This window comes from Mauremys reevesii, linkage group 19, assembly GCF_016161935.1.
Source record: "Mauremys reevesii isolate NIE-2019 linkage group 19, ASM1616193v1, whole genome shotgun sequence".
NCBI classification, from domain to species: Eukaryota; Metazoa; Chordata; order Testudines; family Geoemydidae; genus Mauremys; species Mauremys reevesii.
In genome coordinates this window covers 21,605,161-21,619,701 of record NC_052641.1, presented here as the reverse complement: position 1 = coordinate 21,619,701, position 14,541 = coordinate 21,605,161, and the positions used below count along the sequence as shown (strand labels likewise).

The following is a 14,541-nucleotide window of genomic DNA, read 5'->3' as shown; positions in this document are numbered from 1 at the left end:
TCCTCTCCTTCCAGAAAGCGCTCTCACCTCAGTTCTTGAATGGAGCTAATGAGACTGATCTGATGTGGGTATCACGAAGAGTCAGAGGAACAGCACTGCATCTCCGTACACAGTCCTAGATCCTCACAGCTGGTTATTCATTCAGGGTCCTGCATCCTAACACCTGGTTACTCCTTTCAACTCCCCTCCCCATATTGTTACAATAGAACCTCAGAGTTATGAACACCAGAGTTAGAAACTGATTGGTCAACCACACACACCTCCTTTGGAACTGGAAGTACACGATCAAGCAACAGCGCGCGCGCACACACACACACACACACACACACCCCCAGTACCATATTAAGTGTAAACTACTAAAAAATAAAGGGAAAGTTTAAAAAAAGATTTGACAAAGTAAGGAAAGGGTTTCTGTGCTTGTTTCATTTAAATTAAGATGGTTAAAAGCAGCATTTTTCTTCTGCACAGTAAAGTTTCAAAGCTCTATTCAGTCAATCTTCAGTTGTAAACATTTGAACGAACAACCCGTAACGTTTTGTTCAGTTACGAACATTTCAAAGTTACAATCTCCATTCCCGAGGCGTTCATAGAGCTGAGGTTCTGCTGTACATAGAATGAACAAGATCCCTAAAGTGTCATGCTGGGCAGTGAAGCCCAGAGGAAGCTGTAACTGGCATTTGAAAATCCCACCCACCTGTTGTTTATTTGGCCCAAACCAAGACTGCTTTAGAAAAAAATTAAAGGATAAAAAATGGGGGACCCCAGAAGAGTTGCAGTCTGAACAAAAACAGTGCATTTTTGTAATGATATAAATCCTTATTTTTCCCAGCAATTAGATGCTAGACAACTCTCCCACTGAAGCATCTTGCTGGAGACATTGATGTGAAGGAATCTTCATTCTGAGTTTCAGCAATTTTCTAGTCATTTGTGTGCGAGGGTAGAACATTAGGTTTGTAATATTTCACAAATGCAACAAGGCTATTCAACCTTAAAGGAGGTCTGTGAAAAACACAGATCAACAACAAAGAGTTCAGTCCGACATGCAAAAGATGGATGTGCTCAAAGAATTTCATTCCTGTTTCGTCTGATTATAAACTTTAAGAATAAAAATTGGGGTGGGAAAAAACCTACAACACCTAGGTTTTAGTGTGTGCTTGATGATACTCTTCTGTATATAGGTTTTGCAGCAATTTTAAAAGCCTGAGCTAACAACTTTTTCTGTTTCTCTCTCATGACTAAGCTTTCCACCGGCCCACTTTCTAATTTTGATCTTGGTCCCAACGCTAAAGCCGCATCGCGATCGCTCTGGCTTTATTGACATGACTGTAACATTTTCAAACAGTCAGGATGATGTTATATTTATGAGCAATGGCAATGGAACAGCCCTTTGTGGCATGATAATGGTCTCCTGGTGCTAGATCAATGTCAAGGCATTTATGGGAAACAGAGAATAAAAAGGCAGATGACATTGATCCTGTGACAGCTCATCCTAGGGAATTCATTTCTATTAGATGCAGTGATCAATGTGGATATAATCATTGGGTCTGATGCACGTTGGCAACAAGGAGGCTCAAGATGTGCTTTGCACCGCTACTGACATGCTGCATTCTGACTGGCTTAAAAAACAAAAGCAAGAGCCTGTTCCAGAAGGGTGCTGACCAACCTCAGCACCCATCGAAGTCACCAACATTCTAGCATCCGACGAAGTGGGCATTCACCCACGAAAGCTCATGCTGCAAAACGTCTGTTAGTCTATAAGGTGCCACAGGATTCTTTGCTGCTTTTACAGAACCAGACTAACACGGCTACCTCTCTGATACTTAACATTCTTTGTATTGTAGTAGCAATCAAAGGCCCTCATCAGAATGTGTGTCCCACTGTGCTGGGAACTGTACAAAACACACAGGAAGATACAGAGCCTGCCCCAAAGAGCTTATAGTCTAAATGGAAATAAGACACCAACGTTACCCCACTAATCTAAGGACTTCATTCAGAATTTTAATTGCAAACACTGTTCCCCACGAGAACACCCCTCAGCCTCTCTCCTGGACAGCCAAAGCAGCTGCAAGACTCACAAGCCATGTGCATTTTCCAGAGCCACACCACACATCTAACACTGGGCTTTGGCATGGCTTGTGCTTGGTTGCCAACAGGCAAAGGCCAATGACACTGAAAGCCCGACAATTATGAACGGTTTAGAAGCTGCCGACAAAACAGACTACCTATTGGTGTCCTTTTGTGCCCAGAATATTTATTTGTAGCTCAGCTTCAGTCTACCTTTGGATCCATTATTTCCCTGCACCCCTTTTATTACTCTGCCTGTCTCAAATTAAAACCCTAGAGTCTTTATGAGAGTCATTTGAGGGCTCAATATCTTGATCCAACAATGCTGGCAGAGTGCCCTCATTGCATTGCTCTAATATTGATGTCCCCAACATTTGGGCTTCAAACTGTTGACAACCAAGATGATCAATAATTGGTTTTAATTAATGGCTGTTGTTTCTTTAAAGTTTCTACAAGTTCCCCCACAAGGACAATGAAGGGCAAGAGCAAAAGAATGACCCTGGATTACCAGGAGTTAACTAGGAATTCGACTCACCGCTCAGCTCCAGCCCTTCAAATTAAGCCAAATGAAAAAATCTGTAAGTCATTCATTTGCAAAATTGGGCTCAAAAGGGAGCAGGGAAGAGGTGTGTGTACGTGCATTGATGCGTCACTCCACTAACATGTAAAAACAAGCTTAGTTCAGCCACAGGGGAACAGCAATTTTTGGCAGCCTCCTAAGGATTTTAAAGCACATATTGGATCTGAAAACATCTGTGCTGCAAACAGTGAACACACTTTTAGAAGAACTTTATTGAAAGGTGGGTTTGTTGAGCCGGTTGGAGACAAAACCAGCTGGAAAGTTTATGGGAACTGGAGGAGAAAGGGGGTGACTAATATCCTCTGCCCTGCCACCCCACTGGTGTCAGACAGTGGGGTCAATTCAAAGAGGGAGTCTTAGGGTTTTCCTCCTCCAAAGGACTTCTGCAGTGGTTCATTTTATAATTTCTCCCTGAGGGGGACACCAAGTCCTCTCCACTTCTAGCACCTAGAGATGAGCACAGTGTTCCACATAAACTGAGGTCAAATCCAATTAGTTGCCCAAAACATCAACTATTTTTCTCCCCCACGTTTTTTTGGAGGGGTGGGGGAGATAGAAGTTGAGTTTTTAAAAATAGATGGTTAACTGTCTCTAATAGTTGTGTGTTTTAATTTTATTTTAACCCCCTCTCTACAGTTTCTGGTTCCAGACACAAGCAGAAATGGATAAGGTGCTGGAACACCTCAGGAAAAGCTGGGCTGATGGTACCTCAACCATGACCAGGTACTGATCAGCTCAAACACAGTCTGAGGACAGCAGGTTTCAGTCCAGGTTCACAAGACCAAGTGGTGTAGAGAACACTAAATCTTGTACAGATACCTGAATTCTAAAACTATTGACATTCAGTATTCATTGGTGTCAATACACTTGGAGCTGCCCTCACTTCTGTCAATGCCTGCTCTTTATACACTCCATGACTATGCTTATATCTAGGGCAACCAAATGTCCTGATTTTATAAGGAGAGTCCCAATATTTGGGGCTTTGTCTTATATAGGTAGCTATTTCCCACACACACAAACACACTCCCTGTCCTGATCTTTAACCCTTGCTCTCTGGTCACCCTACTTATATCATAAATTCTCAACATGTGTTTTGTGCAATACTCCATGGATTTATAAAAGCAGCAAAGAGTCTTGTGGCACCTTATAGACTAACAGACATTTTGGAGCATGAGCTTTCGTGGGTGAATACACATGCATCCGACGAAGTGGGTATTCACCCACGAAAGCTCATGCTCCAAAACGTCTGTTAGTCTATAAGGTGCCACAAGACTCTTTGCTGCTTTTACAGATCCAGACTAACACGGCTACCTCTCTGATACTTGACTCCATGGATTTATTACACCTCTAGACTATTACCTCTCCCTATCTTGTAACATTGCTCCTTTATGAAGGAGCAGTTTGTTGGGACAGTCCATGCTCATGATAAATCAGAATTCCCTTTTTAACCTCAGATAAGTTCTTTCAGTATCTTCTACACTGCGTTAGTTTCCTAAGTCCCCCTTATTATACACTGCAGGTGTCTCTTGAAACCCTTAGGACCGAAGGATGAAAAAACCCTAATAGGTCACCTCGTCCAACCCTGTGCCAGTGCAGGATTATTCTCAGCAATATTTCCTCTAGTGCATTGTCTGGCCTTGGAGATAGTCTCCTGTGATAAGTGGTGGAGATTTATTAGACTATTTAAGAACACTTGCTCCATGGCAGGGATTTTACCTGATACTTAGTCTCATTTTCTTTAATGTCACTCTGTTACTCCTATTTATACCCCTGTGCCATTCCTCTCTGTCCTTGGGGGGGGGGGGGAGAAGAGGAGGAGAGGGGAAAGGGTCAGATTATTTTTGTGCCTGTTCAGTCTTCTGTAAATCTTGAGTATAGAAGCAGGAATGTTTACCCAAACTACAGGGGGCAGGTAGCCATGTTTCTGTTTCCTGCACACCACCTCTTAAAATGTAAGTAGTCTGTCAGTTGGAAGGTGAAGTTGTGAAAGGAGGCAAGACAGAAGATCATGAGGTGAGACACACACTGCTCACATGAAGATCTGCTATTTGTTCTCTTTTTTTTTTTAAACAGTTTAATTTCATCTAGAACAAACATCAGCTAGACTGAAAATCTCTTTGAAAAGGAGAAAAAGCAAACTACTGAACAATCTGAGATTCTCCCATGACCAAAAATCCAAATGGAAGTGAAAAAAAAATCCAAAAAAATTTTAGATACTAAAATGGGATTTAAATCCTCCTCCCCAAGAGCAGTCTTGAAGTAGTGAATTATTAAGACCATACACCTAACAAGAAAGATGGTAGGGAGGGCTCAGAATAAATACATTCAATAATTCACATAGACAGATAGTATCCCCTGGGGATTTACAGGTAATAAAAGAAGAAATGGTTGAAGAAGAGTTTGACACTTTACAGTGCTCCTTGAACAAGGGAGAGGTTAGAAACTGACAAATGGATGACAACTTTCTTTTTTTGGTTAAAAAAGGTGAACACTTATGAGTTAATCCATTTTTACAGTCTGACAATAAGGGATGTAATTGTAACTATTAAAGAATTCAGGATGGCAAGCAGTGCTATGCCATGACAGAACATCAAGCAGAATGAATATACCACGGCATCAGGAGATGGGCTTTTAACTCTCAAATATTACAGTATTTTCAAATGGTCCCTATGTTATTTTTGCTTGGATGTAAGTTCTGTACAGTGGAAAGAAGCTAATTATTGTCCAACTGGGAATGTTTGTGTGTTGGTTTTTGATTTATATTTCATCTCCATCCTATACCAAAATATGTACATATGTAAGTAGCTTTAAATATTTAAGGACATTTCCTGATGCTACCCATTTGCAAGGAACACGATACTGAAATACCAGGACTGAATAGAAATGATTTACTGACAAAGTGTCAACATTTTCAACAACATTTATACCTTAGACAGTCTCAAGGATTTGCATAATTTATAATGTTCTACAACTCTCCTAGGGTACACTGAAAATCTTCAGCATTAAATTGCATAAAATAAAATCTCTTGCTGTACTTTAAAAAACTATACTTTACAGGGACAGCGCCTTTCAGCTAAAGGCCTTAGAGAACCTTAAAGTAAGAAACCATCTCAGCTTACAGCCTTGCAATGCGATCGGGACCGACTACCAGTGTCGCGTTTGAGTCAGGTCAGAAAACAACCTGATCCTCTCTGGCTCAGATTTGGTTGTCCCTGATGACCTCCTCCTGCCCAAGGGGTTGGCACAACAGCTGCACGCCTCACTCATGCCAGATGCTGCCACCTCACTGTAGCATGTGCACTGCAGAGTAAGTTTGCTGACAAGCTGCAGCACGTTTCACTCCACGGCATGCACAGTGCAGCGGGGGGGGGGGGGGCAGACAGCATGAGCAGGACACAGAGCTGCCGATATACTGGCCCCACAAGCAGGAGACAGCTGGAGATGGACGCACAGGGAGCCCCTACCGGGTGGTGGCACAGATAGAGGTGCAAGGGAAAGTGTTGGTTCCAGATCAGGTTGGGTCTGAAAAGGACTCAACACTCTTGGCCAAGTTTGGGCTATCTGTGCTGGGTCGGGCTTTAAAATTAGACCGAAGCAGACCTTTGTCTCAGCTAACACCACAGCAATAGGAAGAGACTAGAGGGAAGAGAAAAGTATTCTAAATCTTTGCTCAGGAACCAAGTTTCTGCAAGGAAACCCTTCCCCCCCCCCTTTATTTATTTCATAGCAAACAGGAGAAAGCACAACTCTGCAGTCCTCCATGTGCCCCCCTCCTTAGTCAGAAAGGCACAGTCCTGCCTCAGCACAATATGGGAAAGAAAAGGGGCATGGCTTCCTGTTTGTAAAATGGGATTCTAATTAAGTGGTGCCAGGGTGACCAGACAGCAAATGTGAAAAATCAGGACAGGGGGTGGAGGAGTAATAAGAACCTATATAAGAAAGACCCAAAAATTGGGATGGTCCCTATAAAATCAGGACATCTGGTCACCCTAAGTGGTGCCATCTTTATAGAGAGGTGCTGGAATGTTAAGCTTCGTGCAGACAGACAAAGTGCCCCAGGGCTTGAAGAAGTCACAAGATTAGAATTGTATCTGAAGATCTCATCAAGCTAATAGTGCATTTCGGAGAGGTCTGCATGAGTCTGACTGGTTCTGTTTTTCCAGACAGTGCTCACGTTTATGGCAACACAATGCAAGGGACAGTCAACATGGCAATAACGTCCCTTCGGAATGATGACGCCTCTTATCAAAAAGTAGACAAATGAAATGCAGACAAAACTTCAAACCTTACATTACAAATGATTCAGTGTCTCACATCCAAATGTACATACGCAGGGGAAGGGTGGTGGGGAAAGAGAGGGGGGGTGGTTGTACATGTTGGGAATACATCCAAGGGGAAAGTGAAGCTTTGCACTGAATACAGAGTGCGTAGTTGGGAAGTAAGCAACATCTATAGAGTGTGGAATTTAATAAATTAAATCCTGAGGTTCTGTAATTGCTTTTAATTATGGTTCCTTTCCCTGAAGCAGGACACATAGATTGGGTTGTTTGGGGTTTTTTTTTTTGGCTATCTGGGCAGATGCTTTGTAGTTACGCTCCTGACTGACTACTGAATGAAGCTCACACCACTTTTCCCCCCTTGCCTTTTGGGCTTCAAACACAATGAGAAAATAAACGCTTTCCCCTAATAACTCATCTCTCACACAAATGCCTTCCAAACCCAGTACGACCTGGTACAAAACAGCTGCAGGACTGGCCACCCAGCATAAAGTAGTAACTGCTGAGACTCTCGCAAGAGGTGTTCTTCAGCTGGACTGCTGCCCGTGACAGTAAACCTAGCTGTATCAGAGAGAGGAGCTGAAGTCGCACACCTCTCCAAATAAGCTATTGAGAGCTGTGCAGAGTGTTGAGGTGTGGAATCCAAAGAGGTGGCTCTAATCATTAAAATTCCATGCTTTGATTTCTTATTGTTTTTGTTATATTTGAGGTTAACACCTTGGAGCAGTTGCTGGGCAGATGGAACAGTGCCAAGATAAACAACACTGGGTCTCTGATTCTCTCATTTACACTAGTGTAAAAATGAGCAGAACCCCACTAAAGTCAGTAGAGTTATGTCTATATAAAACCAGTGAGCAAGATCACAATTACGCCCAGAGACTGTGATTGCAACCACAAACCCATGTGAGTGAGCAATCTCAGGGGTGAAATGAAAATGAGGGAGCTGCAAGCTGGTTCAGTTCAGAGGAAAACCTGATTGAAATTTTGACCAAAATAATCTGAAATTCTGAAATCAATTAACTTTTTCCAGTTTAATTCTCTCACACTTCTATTCTTCCAGGATCCAGCCAGGTATGAAGCAGAAATGCCAGACGCCCTCCAGAAAGAGGACAACTCAAGAGAGCAACGTTATTCTGCAAGCTCTAAGAGTTTGGATAACAGAGCTGCTATGCAGCTTTTGAGGGCTTATCTGCATCTGTCACTAAGGAAAAGTCTTATTAATGTGCCTTAATTATTCATGGTCCTTGGTGAGGCTGCACTCAAACACCTTCTTTATCCATCCCAACTTCCCATACAACTTCCCAAAAATCAAAATAAAGAGGCACATTTTTAAAGGGGGGGGGGGGAAGCCCTCATTGACCATTTGCATCCACACTTCTGCTGCACCTCTGACTTCCTGATCACAGGCACAAAGCAGGTGGCACAGTAGATAGAGGCAACTACTCAACATTGTGGCTGCAGAATGACCAAAAACCAAAGAGTAAATCCCACCTGCAAACAGGGAGCCTGGGGCTTCAAATCTAATCTGAATAGAATGATTTACTAGCACTGAGGCTCATCAAGATTTACACTGTCCTTGACCAGAACTAACAAGTATTTAAATAAGCTGTTTGGGGGCTTGTGCCACATGCTCCCTCCATTCCCTGCTCAGGTCCCTTTCCCAGTTTTGCTATCACAGTTGTACGTAAAGGTTCTCTCATATTCCCACAATTTAGGAAAAGCCCATTGGCAATAAGCTCATGACCATAACGAGCTAACTGCTTCCTGTAGTTAGAGCAGTCTGAATTCTGCAGGCTCTTCCAGGCTCAGTGAGGCTCACGATGTCCACCTGAAGGCTTGAGACTATAGAGGGACTTGCTCACCACAGTTGAGATAGAGATCTTCAGCTCATGAAGCTGTGAACCTGCCCTCTCCCCCTGGGGGCCTTTTCTCTCACCAAGCAGAGTCTCTTTTCAGAGCCAGCAGCACTCTGCAGGTCAGACTGTTTAGACAATCATTACAGCTTTGCTCAGAGGGAAATTTACTTAAGTCTTCGGACACCTGCCAGATATTTTTCTCAATCCTTTGCTTTTAGAGATCAAACTGGCTGCTTGGTAAAATTACCTGCCAAATTATACAAGCAATTGAGGAAACTATACTATCCAAGATAAGGATCTTTCCTAGGAGGGGCTTTTAAAGAAAAGCACATTTCTTGCCTTCTCAATTCCCTGCATTTCCCCTCCCCACCCACACAATTAAACCACATGAAAACCACTAGTCATGCACACATCATCACCACCAGTCCATTTCATTCTGAATCCAATAACCACCACCATTTCCCCCACAATTAATATTGTCATGAGAATTCTACTCTGTGAAAATCCATAAGGTACAGATACAGGCAGCAGCCATACTGCGTATTTCAATTCGAGAAGAATACTAGCCCACACCCACATCCTCCCTCTCCACTGAGACATTGGGGTATTTCAAAGGCCGGCCTCTTCAGGTATTTCACCTCTACATGCCCTCTGCTGTGAAATGGTCACAGAACCATTTCAACTTTGTTCATGTATCTACCTGAACTTAGACTGAAATTACATAATGCACCTTGTTTGCAGGGAAGGGTATTTTTGTCTTAAATTCTGTGTTATAGAAAGTATAACTTGTGTAATTTAAAGACAGGGAAGCCTCTTTTCATGAACATTCATGTTTTACAGCTGTGCAGATGGCAATCAAAGAGCTAAGCACATTGGAAAGGGTTTGAATAAGAAACCCTTGAAACATCCTATTTTCTGTATGCTTTGCACTCTACCCCACACATCTTCCACTTAAAGATGGCCCTAATGCACACAGTATAGTTTCCCTAAGCAAACTGGTCTTACTTGAGAAGTTTAAGAATCCATTCCTCAGAGAAGCACTTTGCAATTTAGTGGCTTTCCATTCTGCACTGTACTTCAGGTTCAGTCCACGACCTTAATGGAACTACCCATGTCTGCATCAGCTCCCATCCCTGGCCATCATCACACTAGTCTGGCAACTGATAGTCTTGGTTAAGAGAGGCCCAGAAACAAGCGCTATGAAGCCTAAATTAATTCTACCCCATAAAGGATGTGCAAGTCTCCAGTTCTTGTCCGAGGGGGTCACTAACATAGTTTGCTGGTTAATCTTCCATTGTTGCTCTTGGCACAACACTCAGACACAGCCTTTAGAGCTTAGATAGATGCCTTCCATTTCCGACAGTGCCAATCACAAAGGGCATCCTGACAGGAACAGAAGGCAGAGTGCAAACACAGTCAGTGCCTTGGAACTAATACCAATCCCATCTAGCTCTCAGACTACAAAACAACGCATTATGTACTAGTTTGAAAAGTACCAAAAAACCCTTCTGAAAACAGACAAAAGCTCTCAAGTTTATATCAAGTTTGATTTTAATGCAGCCTGCTAAATGAGTTACTCTGGGAAGTTTAATCAAACTTATTTAATCAAAGTTATTCCTACTTTACTAAAAAAAGCCCAACTTTAAATTAAAGTTGTTTTACTATTACTGTTTTACAGCTCAGAGCTAGGAAAGGTAGCTTTTCATAATTTATCTTAAAAACAAAAAAAAACCCAACATCAAGCCACCATTGTTTGGAGGGACCCTTTCAGAAGACCGTAAGCAACATAAATAAATCCTTATTGTTATGGTCTTCTGATAGTGTCCAGGGGTGCCAACTAGGATTCAGGCCCCATTGTGCTCGTGGCTGTGAAAGCCACAGTTACACACTGCAGGCTCTTCAGAGAGATACTATTTAAGTAGATAAGACAATGGCTGCAAGGGAAAACAGGGGCACAGAAGGGGGAAGTGAGTCGTTCAAGTCAGATGACAACAGAACCCAGGACTCTGAGTGGTGCTTGCCACTAGAGCCCATGGTCTCTCTTCCTACCTAATTTGTGTTTTTCCTGCTTTGAAAAACACTGGATTTCTACACCCACCTCTGAGTTTCAATAGTGGCAACATGGCTGTCTTTTGTTAACTTCATTGTTGGAGCAGGAGCACAGGTGATGCATATTACTGGATGAGGAACTGCATCTGTCCTATTACATACTGATACAGATCGAGCAGAGGAAGTCCCAAAAGCATAAACACATTTTTGAGAGTCCCACAAAAATAGCAGCTATTGAATTCTTAGCTTCTTGCCAACAAAATACTGGATAAGAGAGAAACCCAGATATAAATAGCAGTGATCGATCTATCGAGATAGTAGTAATGTCAAGGCAAATGTATGAACACTCTGGCTTGGGGCTACAAATATCAAAACCTAAGCGGCAAATCAGTGCAATGTATTGAGCCAGGTTCCAGGCCCCAAACGTTGCATAGAAGGACCCAGGTTCTTTGCGGTTTAAGTGACAGCACGCTCCCCGGGAGCATATGGTAACTAATCAGGCCAGAACAGTGATGGAGTGGTGGGTACGTATGACAGTCGTTAGCTTTGCTTTGAGAATAGTATCAGAGGGGTAGCCGTGTTAGTCTGGTTCTGTAGAAGCAGCAAAGAATCCTGTGGCACCTTATAGACTAACAGATGTTTTGCAGCATGAGCTTTCGTGGGTGAATACCCACTTCTGCTTGCATCCGAAGAAGTGGGTATTCACCCACGAAAGCTCATGCTGCAAAACATCTGTTAGTCTATAAGGTGCCACAGGATTCTTTGCTGCTTTGAGAATAGACAGCTCTGATAAACGTGCATTTTGGTGAGCATGTGCAAGCTTGTCATTTTAACCAGACAACATGGCTTCCTGCGGTGAAATTAACAAATTGTTGTCTCGAGCCAGGCAAGAGTGTCAGTCTGCCAAAAAAAACCGACCCTGAGATTGACCATTTTTACAGGCATTCCACGGAGATAAATGGCTTGTTTACTCCCAGAAGGAAGATTTTGTTGGGGGAAATTAGAAGGAGAAGGGATAGGGCAGCAATGACACCAAAACGGAGAAGGATGGCACAGGGGTTAGGGCATTAGAGCCTAGGACTCAGGAGATGTAGGTTCAAGCCCCTGCATAGCACACACTCCAAGTGGGATCTTGGGGAAGTCACCCAAGGTGTGACTACACTGTATTGTGGACCCAGCTCTGTGGCACCTGGGCTTGTCAGTGTTTCCAAGCCTGTGCTTGAGCAATCACACTGCACTATAAACCTGGGCTTACAGTGGCTGGATTGGGATCTCAGCTGCGCTAACTCATCCATACTGCACCACACAGACCTGCAGCTTCAGCTGCGTCCTCACTGAAAAATGACAGGGCTTGGACCCATGTCACAGCAGGAGTTGAGCTCTGACCCACCCCATGTAGGCAGGGGCGGCTCTAGCCATTTTGCCGCCCCAAGCATGGCGGCACGCCGCGGGGGGCGCTCTGCCGGTCGCCGGTCCTGCGGCTCCAGTGGACCTCCCGCAGGTGTGCCTGCGGATGCTCCACCGGAGCCGCGGGACCAACAGACCCTCCACAGGGACGCCTGCGGGAGGTCCCCCGGAGCCACGGGACCAGCAGACCCTCCACAGGGACGCCTGCGGAACGTCCACTGGAGCCACCTGCCGCCCTCCCGGCAACCGGCAAAGCGCCCCCCGTGGCATGCCACCCCAAGCACGTGCTTGGTGTGCTGGGGCCTGGAGCCGCTCCTGCATGTAGCGGGGTCCTAGGATCCAGGTCCTCAGTGCTGATCAGACTGATCTGCGGGTAGGGCTTGGGTTCAAACCCCAGGCAGGGCCCAGCCTCACTGTACAGTGTAGACACATCCTATTCTCTCATGCCCATAGGCACTGCAATGCTGAATGCAGCAGTGTCTAACTGGTTTAGGAACCAAAATCCCATTGACAGTTGGAAGGCTCCTAAGTGCCTAAACCACTTTTGAAAAGGAGATTAAGGCAGTGCAACACCAAGTACAGCAATACCTAAACCCCTCCTCTAAAAAGGCTGGGCCTCTGGACCTCAGCTCCCCAGCACGGCCCTAACACCAGACATGCCAAACCCACAGGAAAAAAAAATTGGGTTTGTTTTTGGCTTAATTAGCTTGGGAGTTGCTTGTTGGCTAGTTTCTGGCTTGTAGCTTGTTGCTTTTTTCTTTTCTTTTCTTTTTTAATAGGCTCCCGGCAAGCATGGGCAGGGGAAATAAGGATACAGCAGGGGCAAGGTGGGGGGTGGGGGAGAAGAGTCACGGGTGCACAACAGGTCCACTACAGTCTCAGACTGCACGCCGGGGGGAATCTAGTCACATAGTGTGTTGGGGTTCTCAGGGATTGACTTGTTTTGAAATGGGATTAGCTTGATTTTTGGCTTATTGTGAAAGTCAGGGTGCTTATGTACCGTGTGAAAGTTGGCAACTGTGCCTAACACACAACAGTCCTATGAGGGTAAATACATTAAAGACCACGAGGCACTCACATGCTATGGTAACAGGGCCATACAGGGCCACCTCAGAAACAGAAAACGCAATGAAAAGCATTTTGCTTCCTCACCCACCGAGGAAAACGGGGATTTTCCACCAAAAGTGAATGTTGGGGTATTATGGCAGGAATTTTTTGGAGGGGAGGTGGAAAAGCTGGGCACACCCTTCTATACAGGGTGTGAATCTCGATTCCCAGAACGAGAGGCTCTACCCTATGCAATGAGGCAGAGCTGAGTTAAACCACGACTGAGTACCACGGCCATGAAGGCAAAATTTCTTCTGTGCGCGCTGGAGAGGGGAGCAATATATGCATGTGGTAAATAGCAAGTGAAAATAATATTGTCACCAGCTGTGTTTGATTGGCTGAGAACATTAGAACTGGCTGAAGATTTTCTGATAAAACATTTTTTCCCCAATCAGAAAATGCAGATTCATCTAAACAGAAAAACAGTTCATAGGAAAGAGTCAGTTTCATCAAATCCTGGAAGTAAAAAAAAATTGTTTTTATAAAGGTTCAAGATTGTTGTCACATTGTATTTTCAGTTTCAAAACCATACGTTCCAATTTGAAACAATATTTTGTTTTGAAACACAAAAGTCATTCACTTGTAACCAGAGTTCTTTGAGATTCACCTGAAGATTTGCCCTTGGGCTAATGGGCTGACCAGAGCACCTCTGACCATTACCCATAAGTGGGAATATGCAGAGCCACTCAAAGAATTTTATTTACACTTAAAAAATAAGTGTCAAGATTGAAACTGCAGCGGGTCGCAGGCTGCATTAAAAACCGATGGGCATTCAAAAGATTTGGGTCCAAGGCAGGAGCTTGGCTGTAAGGGATTTCCCCCTCCTTGTTTGTCACGAAAGGGACACTCTGAAAAGCATAGGTTGGAGCAAGTCTCAAATATATAAACCTCTTGTTCCTCCATCTCATAAGCTTTATATTTATTTTAGAGTCTCTTAAAATATATAGTGATGGATGAATGTTACTTGGACAAGCTCAGCTTAAAACACAGTGCAAAGTGTAACATAGCATCAAGGAAGAGTAGTTAGAAAATGGCTATTTGTCAGAAGAAAAGTTACACTAAAGCCTGCAGCAAACCTGATGTATTAGAAGTACATGCTATCAGTGTTTTGCAGGTTGCCATTTAAAACCTTTACTAGAGACAGATGACAGTAACACTGCATAATCTAGGTTACAGAAGGAACACAGATTTTCTGAAAGGT

At 43.8% G+C, this 14,541-nt stretch overlaps 1 protein-coding gene across 19 annotated transcripts in view; it reads right to left on the bottom strand.

Moving 5' to 3' along the window:
• Window positions 1–14,541, bottom strand: part of LOC120386847 (DAB2 interacting protein) — a 374,907-nt gene that overhangs the window by 299,853 nt on the left and 60,513 nt on the right. The gene's annotated exons all lie outside the window — the stretch shown is intronic.